Below are 14,628 nucleotides of genomic sequence, written 5' to 3' on the forward strand. Positions count from 1 at the left end.
AATGCAGTACAGAAGAGTTATCCTGAGTTCCAAAACACATCTAACTTCAAGGTAACTATAAAAGAGCAAATATTATTTCTGGTATATATTCTTTAACTGTTACTTGGAAAGCATTATAGCATAGAGATACAGGGTCGCAGGGGCACCTGAGTGGCTCAGTCAGTTAAATCAGACATCGGTTCAGGTCATGATCCCATAGCTCATGGATTCGAGCCTCATATCAGGCTATGTGCTGACAGCTCAGAGCCTGGAGCCTGCCTCAGATTCTGTGTCTCCCTCTCTCTGCCTCTTTTCCCACTCATACTCTCTCTCTCCTTCAAAAATAAATAAACATTAAAAGAAATTAAAAAGAGGAAAAGTAAAAAAAAGAGAGAGAGAGAGAGATACAGGGCCACAGAGTACGGTGCTTCAGATGACTACCTCTCAAACTTTAATATACTTATCATCACCTAGGAGTAGGTTTCAAGGGGCAGAGCTGAGATTCTTTAATTCTGACAAGCTTCCTGGAGATGCTGATATGGTCAGGTTGTGAACTATACTTTGAATAGCCAAGCTTTGGAAAAATTTTATGCTGGAGCCCACTTCTGTATTCTAACACTTGCCCAAATGCGAACCTGGATAAATTAGACTGTGCCATGCCTCTCTTTCTAATCTGTAAAATGGGATAAAGGATGAATTTCCCTCTAGGGTTATTGTAAGGATTGTATGAATAAATACACAAGACAATCTTGTGAGAGTCCCTGACAGGGTGTTAAAAAAACAAAATACAACCGATTAAATTTGAAGATGTAATTCATTTTTAAAGCAACTTATGAATTGGGCAACATGGCATCTAGCAAATAGAAGGGAGCTGGAAGGAGTTGTACACAGTGGAAAGTTTTTATAGGAAGGAAGGTGGGCAAAGAAGTTTCTGGCAACATAAAAGAAAGGATTGTTTCAGGCAAGATTGCCTTCTGGTAGGGGGAAGGACAGGAAATCTTATTAGGTGGGTTACCTCATCTTCCTTTGAGGAATGGAGAGGGCCCACGTGACACATTACCTCATTGGTACTCACCAGAAAATTCCAGATTGATTGGTTTAAAATTCCACTCCTGGAGAGATTGAAACAATTCCACTCCTGGAGAGATTGAAACTGCAATTAAATCTTGGTTTGCTATCCTGGGGGTCAAGTCACCACCTTGGCCCTGTAGCTTTATTTTTAACACAGGTAGTGGAAATTCTTGAAGCTATCATTTTAATTTTTATTTATGCCTAAGTGAGCAACAATATGCTATCAAATACAGAAATCATGATCAGAGACTTCAGCTGTAATCTAAGGAAAGTTTCACACTGTAAGCATTCAGATTGGTCAAATAACAGAGGAAATATTTATGTTTCCCTGTATGCATACCAGTGCTTTTTGCCACACTGCCACTGTGCCCTATAATGGATCTCTTGTCTGTACAAGTGTTTCAAATGTTTTTAAGAACTTCACAAAGTCAAGATGTATAAAAACACACATTTTTTAAAAAGAAGACAAATAATACTTTGTCAGCTTGAAACCCCTGATATCCTTCAGAATGACATCATAGCAATTTGCTATTAAGCTTTTGTCTCCTACAATAGCATTGCATTACTACCCTCAAAAGAAGAATCAACATCTGTTCAACTGAATTTTCCTTGCCCTAGATTGAGAAATGAAGAAAAGAAAAAAAGAAAGAAAAGAAAAGAAAAGGAAAGAAAGAAAGAAAGAAAGAAAGAAAGAAAGAAAGAAAGAAAAGAAGGGAAGGAAGGAAGAAAGAAAGAGAAGGAAGGAAGGAAGGGAGAGAGGGAGGGACTCAAGTTCAACCTCCCACAGTCCGTGCATTGATGGTCTTTGCTGGCAAGAATGTTGTTGAACATGAATGAAGCATGCATGAGAAGATAGAAAAAGTGGCTTAGGAAAATCATAACTTCTTTGTAGCCGAATGCTACTCTTGCTCAGGTATCTATCATGTCACTGTTGGAAAAAGCATTTGTGTTCAAGTGCCAGACTAAATCTAAAGACAATGAAGAACAAAAGCTACTTAAAAAAAATCCCTTTGTAATAACAACTGGTGTTTGCTTTCCCAGTAAGAATGTATTAGTTGTTCCCATTTTATGGATTTTTCCTTTTTTGTTCTGGATAATGATTTAACAGTTATTAAACAATTACCATGGGTGAGGCACTACATTTGGCATGGAGGGAACTGCAAATATAAAGCAACAAAGTTCAACTTGCCAGGAACTCGTAATCTATGGCTGATTGCATATAGCTAAATCCAAAGGATCTACAATGAGATCTGTATTATAAATGAATTGTCACTGGAATTCTGGGAAGGGAGACATTCCTGTCAATGGATTCTTGAAGAAAATAAGACTTAAACACTACCCAGAAGATTAGAAAGGATTTTAATAAGCAAGCAGAAGGGGGATTTATCAGATAGGAGTGGACGAAGAGCAAATTATGGGGAAGCTTTGGCTACTCATTCACATTCGGCTTCAGTGTAATTGGTAATGATAGAAGAAGAAGGTTGTTTAGGGCCAGGTCACAAGGGACTCCATTTACCGTGCTAAAGAATTTGGACTGTTTGGGTCACCTGGGTGGCTCAGTTGGTTAAGCCTCCAACTTTGGCTCAGGTCATGACCTCACAGCTTGTGAGTTTGAGCCCCATGACAGGTTCTGTGCTGACAGCTCAGAGCCTGGAGCTTACTTCAGTTTCTATGTCTCCCTCTCTCTCTCTCTGTGTATCCCTCCCCCATTTGCACTCTGCCTCTCTCTCTCAAAAATAAATAAACATTAAAAAAAAAGAATTTGGACTGTTTTTTTCCTCATGTGGAAATGGGGAGACCCCAAAAATTTTTACACATAAAAGTGACATATCAGAATTGTGCTTCCTGGACATGCCATGATGAATGGGTGGATGTGGGACAAAGATAAATGAAAATACAAGAGAGACAAGAAGGGTAATCTGTGGCTGGAGGCCTTTTCTTGCTTGATGATGTGTCAGAAGGCTCAGATGGAATGACCTCTAGTTACTACATAAATCTACTCCCCATGTAACCCAGGTGCCGTATCTATTCAACTCTATGATTAAAATCTCTTTTCCTCACTTGTCAGCACCATAGAGTAAATATGTAGCCATGAAAGCTCTGTTGTGAGAAATGGTTCTGCTGAATTCTCATTGCAGACAGAAGCTTGACTTTTGGCCAAATCTAAAGAATGAAGAACATGGACTTTGACACAACACATTGTGTCTCTAATGATAGCAATTGGAAGGGAAATTACTTCAAGGGACCAAAATTGGTGGAAACCAGAGGGGATATTGAAAACAAATAAAGTAGTGAACAGATAAGAAAATTTAATGAAAAATTAGGACATTAAAAGGCCACATTTTTTGTACCATGAACCTAATATTAACTTAAAGTATAGGAATATTTGTATACTTTCTACAACAACAATAAAAATTGGTTCTGAATTTGGGATCAGAGAAACTTTCAATGAAATATTTATGATTCCCAAAAGCCATTCAAAGATGTCTTCCATGTCTCCTAATTAGTCCTCAAAACAGTTCTATTTCATAGTTGTAATGGTCTTTGTATTTACAGATGAGGAAACAATCCCAGAGGTAAAAATTATTTTTCCATGCCCATATCATTAGAAAATAGCAGAGCCAAAGCTAGAACCAAGATCTATGGGATTCTTAAACTCTTCCTTAATGTTACTGCAAGTTCCATTAGCCTCTTTTACAAAAGAGTAACAAAGAAGGGTTCTTTCGCTGATTGAATTTGAAGTCAGAATACCCAAGTTAATGTTTAGGATCTGCTCCTAAACTAACTTGGTATGAGCATCTGTGAACTGCTGATTATTTTTGGACTTTGTTGTAATAGCGCATTATTTGTGGGCACCTGGATGGCTCACTTGGTTAAGTGTCTGACTCTTGGTGTCAGCTCAGGTCATGATTTTATGGTTTATGGGTTTGAGCCCCATATCGGACTCAATTCTGACAGCATGCAGCCTGCTTCAGTTTCTCTCCCTCCCTCCCTCCCCCCTCCCCCTCCCTCCCTCAAATAAATAAACTTAAAAAAAATAACTTTATTTTTTACCTGCTTTGTGACTGTTGCTACAGCAACGGAAAATCTCAACGTGATGTAAACTTACCTTGCAGTCTTCAAACAATGTGTAAGGTAAGCTTAATATTGTATTAGTTAAACAGTTTTTAATATTTTATTAAGCATTAATGATGACGGTAATAATATTGGTTGGGCTTTGCAAACCTTATATTTTGCTCTTGGTGCATTCCTCTTAGTTCTGTTGTTTAGATGAATATGATTATTTTCATCTCTCCACATGTCAAGTTAGTTCCAAGTGTCAACTTAGAAGTAGAAGGCCAGCTGTAAACTAAAATGTAAATGCAGGGGTGCCTGGGTGGCTCAATCGGTTAAGCATCTGACTCTTGGTTTCAGTTCAGATCATGATCTCACTGTTCATCAGTTCTAGCCCCATGTTGGGCTCTGTGCTGACAGCTCAGAGCCTGAAGCCTGCTTCGGATTCTGTGTCTTCTTCTCTCTCTCTCACCCACCCCAACTCTTGTACTCTTTCTCTCTCTCAAAAATAAATAAAAATTAAAAATATATTGGGGCACCTGGATATCAGTTAAGTGTCCAACTTCAGCTTGGTTCACGATCTAACGGTTTGTGGGTTCTGGCCCTGCATCAGACTCTGTGCTGACAACTTGGAGCCTGAAGACTGTTTCAGATTCTGTGTCTCCTTCTCTCTCTCTGCCCCTTGCCTGGTCACATTCTGGTTTGCTCTTAAAAATAAATAAATATTAAAAAAATAAAATAATAACTTTAAAAAGAAAATGTAAATGGTACCTAAGAAGAAGTTTAGGATAATGGCAGATGTTTGGAGTTTTAAGTCCCACAGACCTGGTTTGATTTTTTTAGCCCAGACACCCCTCCCGATGTATATTTTGATGTAGATTACTTAACTTAAAATATTTCTGTATTTACAAAATGAGGATATTAAAAAGATGTATATAACATTATTGTGAGGATCTGAGATCCTCTACTGAAAGCAACTGGCAAATAGTGAGTGCCCAGTGAAAGAGCTACTCTTATGGTTATTAAAGTCATTTTCCATTTGATTCCTTCATGTAGATGAAAATTTCACAGTCACATGAGAAAGTAAATAGTCTTAGCCAAGAATATTCTCTTTTCCTTCTGAAAATTCAGTCACAACAAGAAAGTTGATCACCAGGGCCAAACAAATCCCAAAGTCCACACTGTCAGGTCATTTTCCTCATTTTTTTTGTGAGGGCTGGGGAACATAAAACTATATACTTCAGAAAAGTGAGGCAGTGAATTCATGGGAGTGAAGTCCTTACTCCAAAATGGTCTTATATTCAGGCACACAAGATGATGTTTTTGCTCATTATCTATTAAATTCACATGTACATGGAAAGTTTGTGTAATTAATTTATAATCTATAATAGGATTCATACCCATTCAAAAAAAACATGAAACACAGCAATTAATAATAAAACTAGGGGCACCTGGGTGGCTCAGTCTGTTAAGTGTCTGACTTCGGCTCAGGTCATGATCTCACGGTTCATGGGTTCAAGCCCTGAATCAGGCTCTATGCTGATAACTTGGAGCCTGGAGCCTGCTTTGGATTCTGTGTCTCCCTCTCTCTCTGCCCCTTCTGCTTGCTGTCTCTATCTCATTCTCAAAAATATATAATAAACATTTAAAAAATTAAAATCCAAAAAACAATAAAACTATACCAAAAGATAATCTTCCCTTGCTGATTACTCACATAGGGTCTCAGAATCGTAAACTGAAAAACATGAGGTCAGACTACTCAATTTTATTCTGGCGTTTTCTGTGCTGGCTATGGGAAATAGGATCATCTGACTTAAAATGTCAGCTCCTTCATCTGGTTAAAAAATCACAAAAATTACTAACAGCTGCCTCTTAAGTTTGTAAAGATTAATAAGATCACTTACGTAACGTGCATAGTACAATGGTCAGCACACAGTAATCCCCTCACAGGACCACTCATTCCGACTGTGACCAGGGATATCATCTATCACTGTCACACAGAAGACCCTGGGCCCTGGCTGACCCTGCCCTAACTTGAATATCCCTTTGGGTACAATTCACAGCTTTTCTTATTTGCCATTTTAAAGATCTTTCTTTCCAAAATAGAATTCATTCTGGCTATTGGAAATTTCTGGTTCTTTGACTACTCACTGATGATGGTTTTCTACTTCTGTCTGTAAATGCCTCCATTTGTTTTTAGTAACAGATTTAGGTTTTTTCACCGATTGATATCAACATACAAAAGCAAAATCAAACTTCATTTTTTGCAATGGACCTGTAATTTTTCACCTCTGGTTTCTCTGCATGCCAGAGTGCACACTTCTATGGGTAAATCTCATTTCCCTTTGAAAATCTGACGGCACAAATTTGCAAGCCGCTTTCCAAATTTTGCTTCATTACACTTAATCCTTTTTGGAATCATACTAAACTAAGGGCTTCAATAATTTCCTCTGGGACCTAGTTCCATAGGCTAACTCAGCTTTATGCAGAGAAGTGTTTCTTTTTATCTATTCTTAATTCTTGTTTTTTGATGCTACTGTATCTTCCTAAAATGGAGCATCTAATTTATGTTCTCTGTACCACTCATTTATTTTATAATGAAACCTGGGTGTTTCAGAAGGGACATATTCATACATTGATATCTGCATTACTTTTTAATATTGATATCCTATCAAAATGTTAAGGAAACGTGTGAAAATAGCATATTATATATTGTATTCATAAATTAGACACCAAAGATGCATTTATAAGTTTGTTACTTGCAATATGGAATGGAATTACCATAATAATAATTTAAGAAATAGTGATTAAATATAGTTTAGTTCAGTTAATCTGTATTTATGGAGCATATACTGTGTCTGTATTATGCTATGTGTCCTGTTTGCTATTGAGGACATAATCTCTGACCTAGTAAACTCTACAATATACCTGTTAATCATAATGCAAATAATAATAATAGCTACCATTGACTGATAACTTATGTTAAATACTATTTAAAACATTATATGTACATTACCTCATTTATCCTTCATGAGTGCCCAGTGAGGTAGATAAAATTGTTATACTTACTTACCTAAGGTTTACAGATATTTGGAGTCTTGCCTGAGTTCAGAAAGCCAGAAAGTAGCAGAGTCCTTATTTGAAGCCAGACCTGCCACACCTCAAAAATTCATGTTCTTGTCCATTACCTAGTATTGTTTATGTACAAACAATACTACTGGCTAGGTGGATATATGTTGCCTAAGCTAAGCACATAATTACCATGGGCAGTATTGCTTTCTTCAACTGTGTCCTTCAGAATGTCAATAACATATCTACCCTGCATTCTAGAAGTCAGCAAGGGCTCCTTCTTCTCTTTTTTTTTAATTTTTTTTTTTGAGAGAGAGAGAGAAAGAGAGAGAGAGAGAACGAGTGGGGGAGGGGCAGAAAGAGAGGGAGACACAGAATCCAAAGCAGGCTCCAGGCTCTGAGCTGTCAGCACAGAGTGGGGCTTGCACTCACAAGCTGTAAGATTATGACCTTTGCTGAAGTCGGACACTTAGCCAACTGAGCCACCCAGGAACCCCAGCAAGGGCTCATTCTAACCTCAAACGTGAAATTAAGCCTCCTGGCCTCAGTACCAACAGTGATGGCAAGAGCAGACATGCCAGTGGAAGACAGTAGAAAGGTGCCTTTGCTCTGAAAGAAGGCTTGCCTTCTGGATACAAATAGATGAAAGGAGCCTGAGCCCCCAGAGGTGGATTGGCCCACCATCTTACTCTATATTGAGGTTAAGTTGAAATTTTAGGAAGGAGATTATAAATGGGAAGGATTTTTAAAAATTTTTCTCTAAGTTTTTAAAGCTTATTTTGAATAGAACATAAGTGGGGGAGGGTCAGAGAGAGAAGGACAGAGAATCCCAAGCAGGCTCTGCAGTGTCAGCACAGAACCCAGTGCGGGGCTTGAACTCATGAACCATGAGCTCATGACCTGAGCCAAAGTCAAATGCGCAACTGACTAAGCTATCCTGGTGCTCCAATGGGAAAAGATTTTAAAGAAAAAGCTAACCAAAGAAAGACTAAATTGGATAGAAATTATGAGAATATAATAGGGATTTCTGAAAACAGCGAATGTTAAATCAAAACAAAAGACTTTCCTAAAAATATTCCCCAGTCAAATGGAATTGTGTTTTGTTATTGAAAAGACATTGCCACAGCAAATGAAAATCTCTTGGCTTTCTGATTTGGACTCAGATTCAGTGTGCTTAAAGACAAGAGGTTAAGGAGGGCTTTACGCCTGTATGCTGGAAGCATCATAAGTTGCACAGGGTGGAAACACTTTCTAAGCAAAATTGATAATGGCATACATTTTTAAAATTTATTTTGAGTTTGTTTTGAGAGAGAGCACATGCACACAGATGAGTGGGGGAAGGGGATTCAGAGGGGGAGACAGAGAATCCTAAGCAGGCTCTGTGGCTCTGCACTTCAGCATAGAACCTGAGATGAGGCTCGGTCTCATGAACCCATGAGTTCATAACTTGAGTGAAAATCAAGAGTCAGTGCTTAACTGACTGAGATACACAGGCACCCCATAACTGCATAAATTTTAAAGTGGCAGCACAAGTCTGAATATTTTCCTGATGAGGGTGTGAATAGGCTAATCTGTGGAACCTTTTATTTATGTCTACATTATACAAACCTATGATTCTGTCATTAGAAATTGTCTCTGTAATTACTAAAACATAAAAGCTGCATCATGATTAAAACATGAAATATAGAGGATGTTTATCACAAAATTATCCACATCTCTTTGAACTTATAATTCCACAAGAATAGATTTCTTCTGAGATTACCTCCTGGGGAAAGCATGACTGTCTAATCATGATAAAAGTCTGTCTTTCTATGTTTACAAAGTTGACTGATGCGGTTTTCAGAAAATCAGACAAATCACAAACTGTGGAAAGACAAAAATAAACGGTAAGTTTGTAAAGTGTCCTCAGCTATTTTAACTTTGCTATTTTTTTTAAAAGCCACGGTCTGAATTTGAAGTAGTTATACACATTCTTTTTTGTTGTTGTTACAATGCTTTGTATTAACCTAACATGAATAAACATAATGAAAGAGAAGACAATAAGGACATTTTTTAAATGGATGAACCATTTGGTGAAAGTATTTAAATATGGAAAACCATGAGTCCCGCCTAGTTGGTTAGCTGTGTCCCTGAGAAATTGTTTCAGATCACTGAAAACTCACGGGATTACAAAACAGGAAAATCTTGGAGATTATTCTAAACTGCTTATTTCTCCAAGTAAGAAATTTGAAAGGAGAAATTAGGATTTACCCAGATGATATAAATGGGCAAAACTGTTACTAGAAGTTGGTGTTTACAAACTCAGTTTAGGGTTCTCTTCTCTCTTTCTAGAAGTGTTCACTATAATTGTTCTTCAAGTGAAGAAAAAAGTTCTGCCTTTTCTCATGGTTTACAGGAGATACTAAATAGTGGAGCTACAGAGCAAATGTTTTGTGAAAAGTATATATTTATAAGGTGATGATGTAGAGATTTTAACTTTTTATTGTGTTTGAGGACATCTGGTTTTACTAAATAAGCAGTGACTGGCTTTTCATGGTCCCTATATTCTATGCATATTCTCTTCTCTGTGCAGCAGTGATAACAAAGATCAGGTCAAATTATCATGTTTCCAGAAACTCTGATGGCTACCCAGTTGCCGGAGCTATCTTCTCATAACAAGCAAGTTTAACCTATGAACTTGTAATAAAGAAAAACATCCATAGTAATGCTCACTCAACAGAAAAATAGAAAGAGGGAGTAGCTTATCTAAATTGGGATGAAAGACATTGGCCCTTGTTTCTCTGCAGATACGTGTGAGGAATGTGTGTGTTAGAGCCAGCTAGTTTAATGGAGGTCTATCTGAGATGCTGTATATGAGTTGGACCCGAACAAAATTGGAAATAAAAATGTAACTACCTTTGAAAAATACCTTTTCTTCAGGTATGGGTCTGGAAACCATTGTCTGGCAAACAATAAGCTGTTGTAAGCAATACAGTTGAGTTGAAAATGATGGTACAGGGTAAAATAATGAAATAGAAATTGTCTTCTTAGGAAAGCAATCAGAAGGAAGTTTAGCAGTCTGGGGATGAACTGGTCACTGCTTGCAGATGTATGACTTGAGTGGGCCATTTGGACTAAAGCACTCACACAGCTTAAATGATAGTCCAAGCCTAATATGATTTAAGATTGTTTAGGGTGTTCCTCTTAAAAAAGAAAAAAAATCCTGTACCAGTTCCTGTCCTTGAAAACTTCATCCCACAGAGCCTTAATCCCTCTCTGTTGGATTAGGGTTTTCTAACCTCTCCTAGCACTAAATTCATCTGAATATTGACTAGGTCTCAAAGCCTTTGTTGTTCCCCTTATATGCTCAAACTACAATTTGTATCTAAGGAGCATTGCACTGATACACTTTTTATGTATCACGCACATCTATATCCTAATGTATCTTTAATTATTGAATAATTAGGTAATTAATGTCTTGAATGTGTTATACACTGGAGTTATTATGAAAGCATCTAGGATGTTTAAGCGGTATTTGGAGAAAATTGGTTGGGATTTTGGAGTAGGCTGGGAATGCATTATTTTTCACATTTAAAGTAATAGGACAAAGGCTATGCTGCTATTCAAAAAATTGATATTCAGCCCATTTTCAAATTGAGTTAATTCAGATAACAAGGAATGCCTATATTAGCAAATTGAATTAAATTATGAACAAGTATAATACACCACTATATCATGGCCAGTTAAGGTTCATGCCATGAATAGCAAAATGATTGAATAGTAGTAACTCTAATGCCACAGAGAATGAGCCCGTTGAGGAAGTTCTCATTTTCTCACCATCCCAGTTACTATTTTCTGGGAGTTTTTCAGTTGATTTTGTGAAGGAAGATTCTTGTATTATAGTTAAAATTATCTGAGAGGAAGCAATAATGTCTCCTACTCCTTCATAATTTTTAGCTTTCTTATTTCTGCACCTTATCAAGTTACGTTAATTTCTTCCAGACAAGGGCTAAATTACAGTGGTAACATTGGGGATTAATGTTTTGTTCCTCATTTAAGAAATATGGATATTCAAGGGCTCCTGGGTGGCTCATTTGATTAAGAACCTGTCTCTTGATTTAGGCTAAGGTCTTGCTCTCACAGTTCATAGGTTCAAGTCCTTTATGGGGCTCTGTACTGACAGCATCGAGTCTGCTTGGAATTCTCTGCCCCTCTCTCCACCTCTCTCTTTTGTTTGCACTCTCCCACCCTCTTTCTCTCAAAAATAACTACACATTAAAAAAGAAATATGGATACATAGTGTATCTTGCATGCCAAATAAGTAGGGGAAAAAAAATTGGACTATAATGTATGATTGAAAAATGGCCAAATTAAATTCCCAAGCTTTAACTTAATTTAGTTGTGAATATTTAATTCATAAACTTGTGATAAGAAAATAAGAATGGATTTATTTATTGGAATAAGGTAGGCTATTCTGAACAACACAGGAAACCAATCATCTATAAATAAAAAGATTAAGTAATTTTACTAATCAAACATTTACAACTTTCATATGTTAAAAATAACCTAGAATCAGTTAAATAAAATGCCATACACTGTGAAAATTAGTACCGTACAAATTTCAAGCAAAAAGCAAATTTCCCTGATTTACAAAGATCTTAAGCAAGTTAATAAGAAAAAGATGAAAACTTCTATAGAAAAAAGTGATTATGGTATATGCATGACTATTTCACAGAATAAAAAATTAAAGCTTTAATAAGTGTATTAAAAACTCAATCTCAATTATTATTAAACACATATAAATTAAATATTTATTAGTTAAATATTTTAACCCATCAGATTGATAATTATTTAAAGATTGTGATGGTAATTCAGTGTTGACATATTTATGATGAAACAAGAATTCTTATATTTCATGGAAGAAGCCAAAATATATGTACAGGATATACTTTGCAGCATTATTTTTAACAACAAAAAGCTAAAATATACTAAATGTCCATTAGTTGGGAAGTGCTTAAAAATTATTTAACTATACATGTCAGCTGTTAAATAGAATGAGGTAAATTCCACATGTTTTAATAATGGAAATATGAGGTCCTTTTGGTAAAAACAAACCAGTAAATATCATAAATGCTAGTGTGTATGCTGAAGGATGAATTTTGTAAGATATGGTTACCTTTGAGGAAATGTACAAAGATGACTGGATGTGGGAATAGCAAAGATATTTGCATTTCGTATCAAAGCCTTTTGTATATATTTTCTTACCATTTACATGTAATATACATTTTAATGTCAGCAGGGTTTTTGCCAGTGATGGGATTAAGATTTTTGTTTGTTTGTTTATCTCTGTATAATGTTCTTTCACAGCAGAATAAAAGTATGAAGATTAAAGGAAAAGCTAGTCACTTCACATATTTTTTAATCAATAGATATTCTTACAGGCATTTCCCCCTAAACTGTGCTCTAGGGTGATTTTTCCAGATATTTTAAATATCAGAATTGTAAATTAAGCCATCTAGCAAACAACCTGAGCTTGAAGTGATGTTAAACTTGAAATAGAATTATTTTTTTCTGCCTCCTTTCTTGGAAATAACATGTATTTATGCATATCCAATCATCCTTCCCCAGTCCCTGAACCATTACACCATTTCCAGTCACTTCTACTGAACTACAAACAGAAGTCAGTTCACATTGAACCTCTCATCTCATCATCCCCCCACCGTGCTTTGACCTTGGCCAAAGAGACCTGGGTGGAGGTAACCCTTTTAATTTTCTCCTTGTCTTTTCTAGTATTAGAGAAAAGAAACAAAGTCTTTTCCTTGAACTGGGCATGCAGGTGTACCCTTTCTTTGAGGTGGGTGCTTCAAACTATTCCCTGGAGCACACATGTAGCTGCTTCAGAAGCTTCCCGTTACCTTGTTTCCTAGCATGTGAGATCTAACTCCATCTTCATGGACCTTTTCCATCCAATCTGCTTTCCTAGTGGAATGGGTAGGTGTCTGCATGTAAACTCCAGCTAGCCAAAGTACACGTAGCTCACTCTCCTCTCCTTTTAATTTGCTGCATTTTCCCACTGATAAGGTCAAAGCATGTGGGCTGTGTAAAGCAGCAGTTAGTCGATTAACTGACTTCTTCTGAAGTGTAGGAAGGAGACAGGGTGCCTGCTTTTGTTGGGTCCAATAGAAGGACGATAGGAAGAAATCTACCCAATCTTATTGCCCACTACATTCTAAAGATTTGAGCTAGACCCCAGAAGCTAGCTATCTTTACAAACTTTAGTCTGATGCTAGGAATATGGCAGTTTATCCTAAATCTTGTTAGGTTGAAGATTTCCTGAGGGTATTACTATGTTGGTGGTAATATTTATTCTGTGCCTAAAAGAGGAGAAATGGTAAGACATAAGGCTGAAGAGATAAACTAAAATAAGATCCTGAAAAGTATTTTATTCTCTCCAAAATGAGGATGGATTTTGTCCTGTCAGTAATAAGAAACCTCTGAAAATTTTATCTGGGGTAATAATAACTACCTTTGTCATTTAGAATATGCATGGGCTGCTGTAGAATGGTTGGGGAGAGGCTGGCTACTTCAGCGGAGTGGACTCACATCTAAATGGGTTTGTTTCTAACTCAATAGGCAAGTCCAGAAGCACTGAAGTTTGTCAGAAATGCCTTGAAATCAACTGGGAAATTACCAAGTTCGAGATCAACACACCATCTTTAAATAAATATACAAGAAAGGTAACTTTTCCTCCCTTTGTAATATGTCTGCCATATGTTTAGTTAACTGGCTGGTTAGATTGCATTGGGGGTTATATTGTAGTTTTCTGAAGCTCTCTACACTCAAGTCAATGAGAAGTTTACACACGAAAGGAACACACAGGAATGAAGACCTACAGAAGAATAAGCAAATGCATCTGGCACATCTCTAGTTGACTCTGGGACAGGCCTTCATGACATTAAAATAGTTGGTAGAAATGGATAAGGGGCATTAAGGAATCTATTCTGGAAAACACTGTTGCACTATATGCTAACTACCTTGGATGTAAATTTTAAAAAGTAATAAAAAAATGGTTGGTGGAATTACCTACACTATTCACATAATTTTACCCTCTTTATTTTTGCAGACATGTTCATTATGCAAAAGTTAACATTTATATAATACAGCACCGTCATGATCTAGACAGAGATAAAGAACCCTGATAGAGAGGAAGAAAGGTCAAAGTTTACAGAAAGTTTTAGGGAAGGGGAAGTAATGGCATTTGGGCAATAATTGAATTTGTAGGAGACAAAAATCATACCCAAGACAGCAGGTTGGGAAACCAGAAAAGTGCTGTGGTCATTTCTTTTACTAGGGAAAACATTAGGAAATGCAAATTTGGGGAGAAGACTATCATTTCCATTTTGGTTTAGTTTAGTTTAGCAGTTAGTTGGATACCCTGATGTGTAGCTCTGGGTAAAGATCTAAGTTGGAAGGGGA

Source organism: Crocuta crocuta, unplaced genomic scaffold (genome assembly GCF_008692635.1).
Source record: "Crocuta crocuta isolate KB4526 unplaced genomic scaffold, BGI_CrCroc_1.0 scaffold218, whole genome shotgun sequence".
Classification (NCBI taxonomy): Eukaryota; Metazoa; Chordata; class Mammalia; order Carnivora; family Hyaenidae; genus Crocuta; species Crocuta crocuta.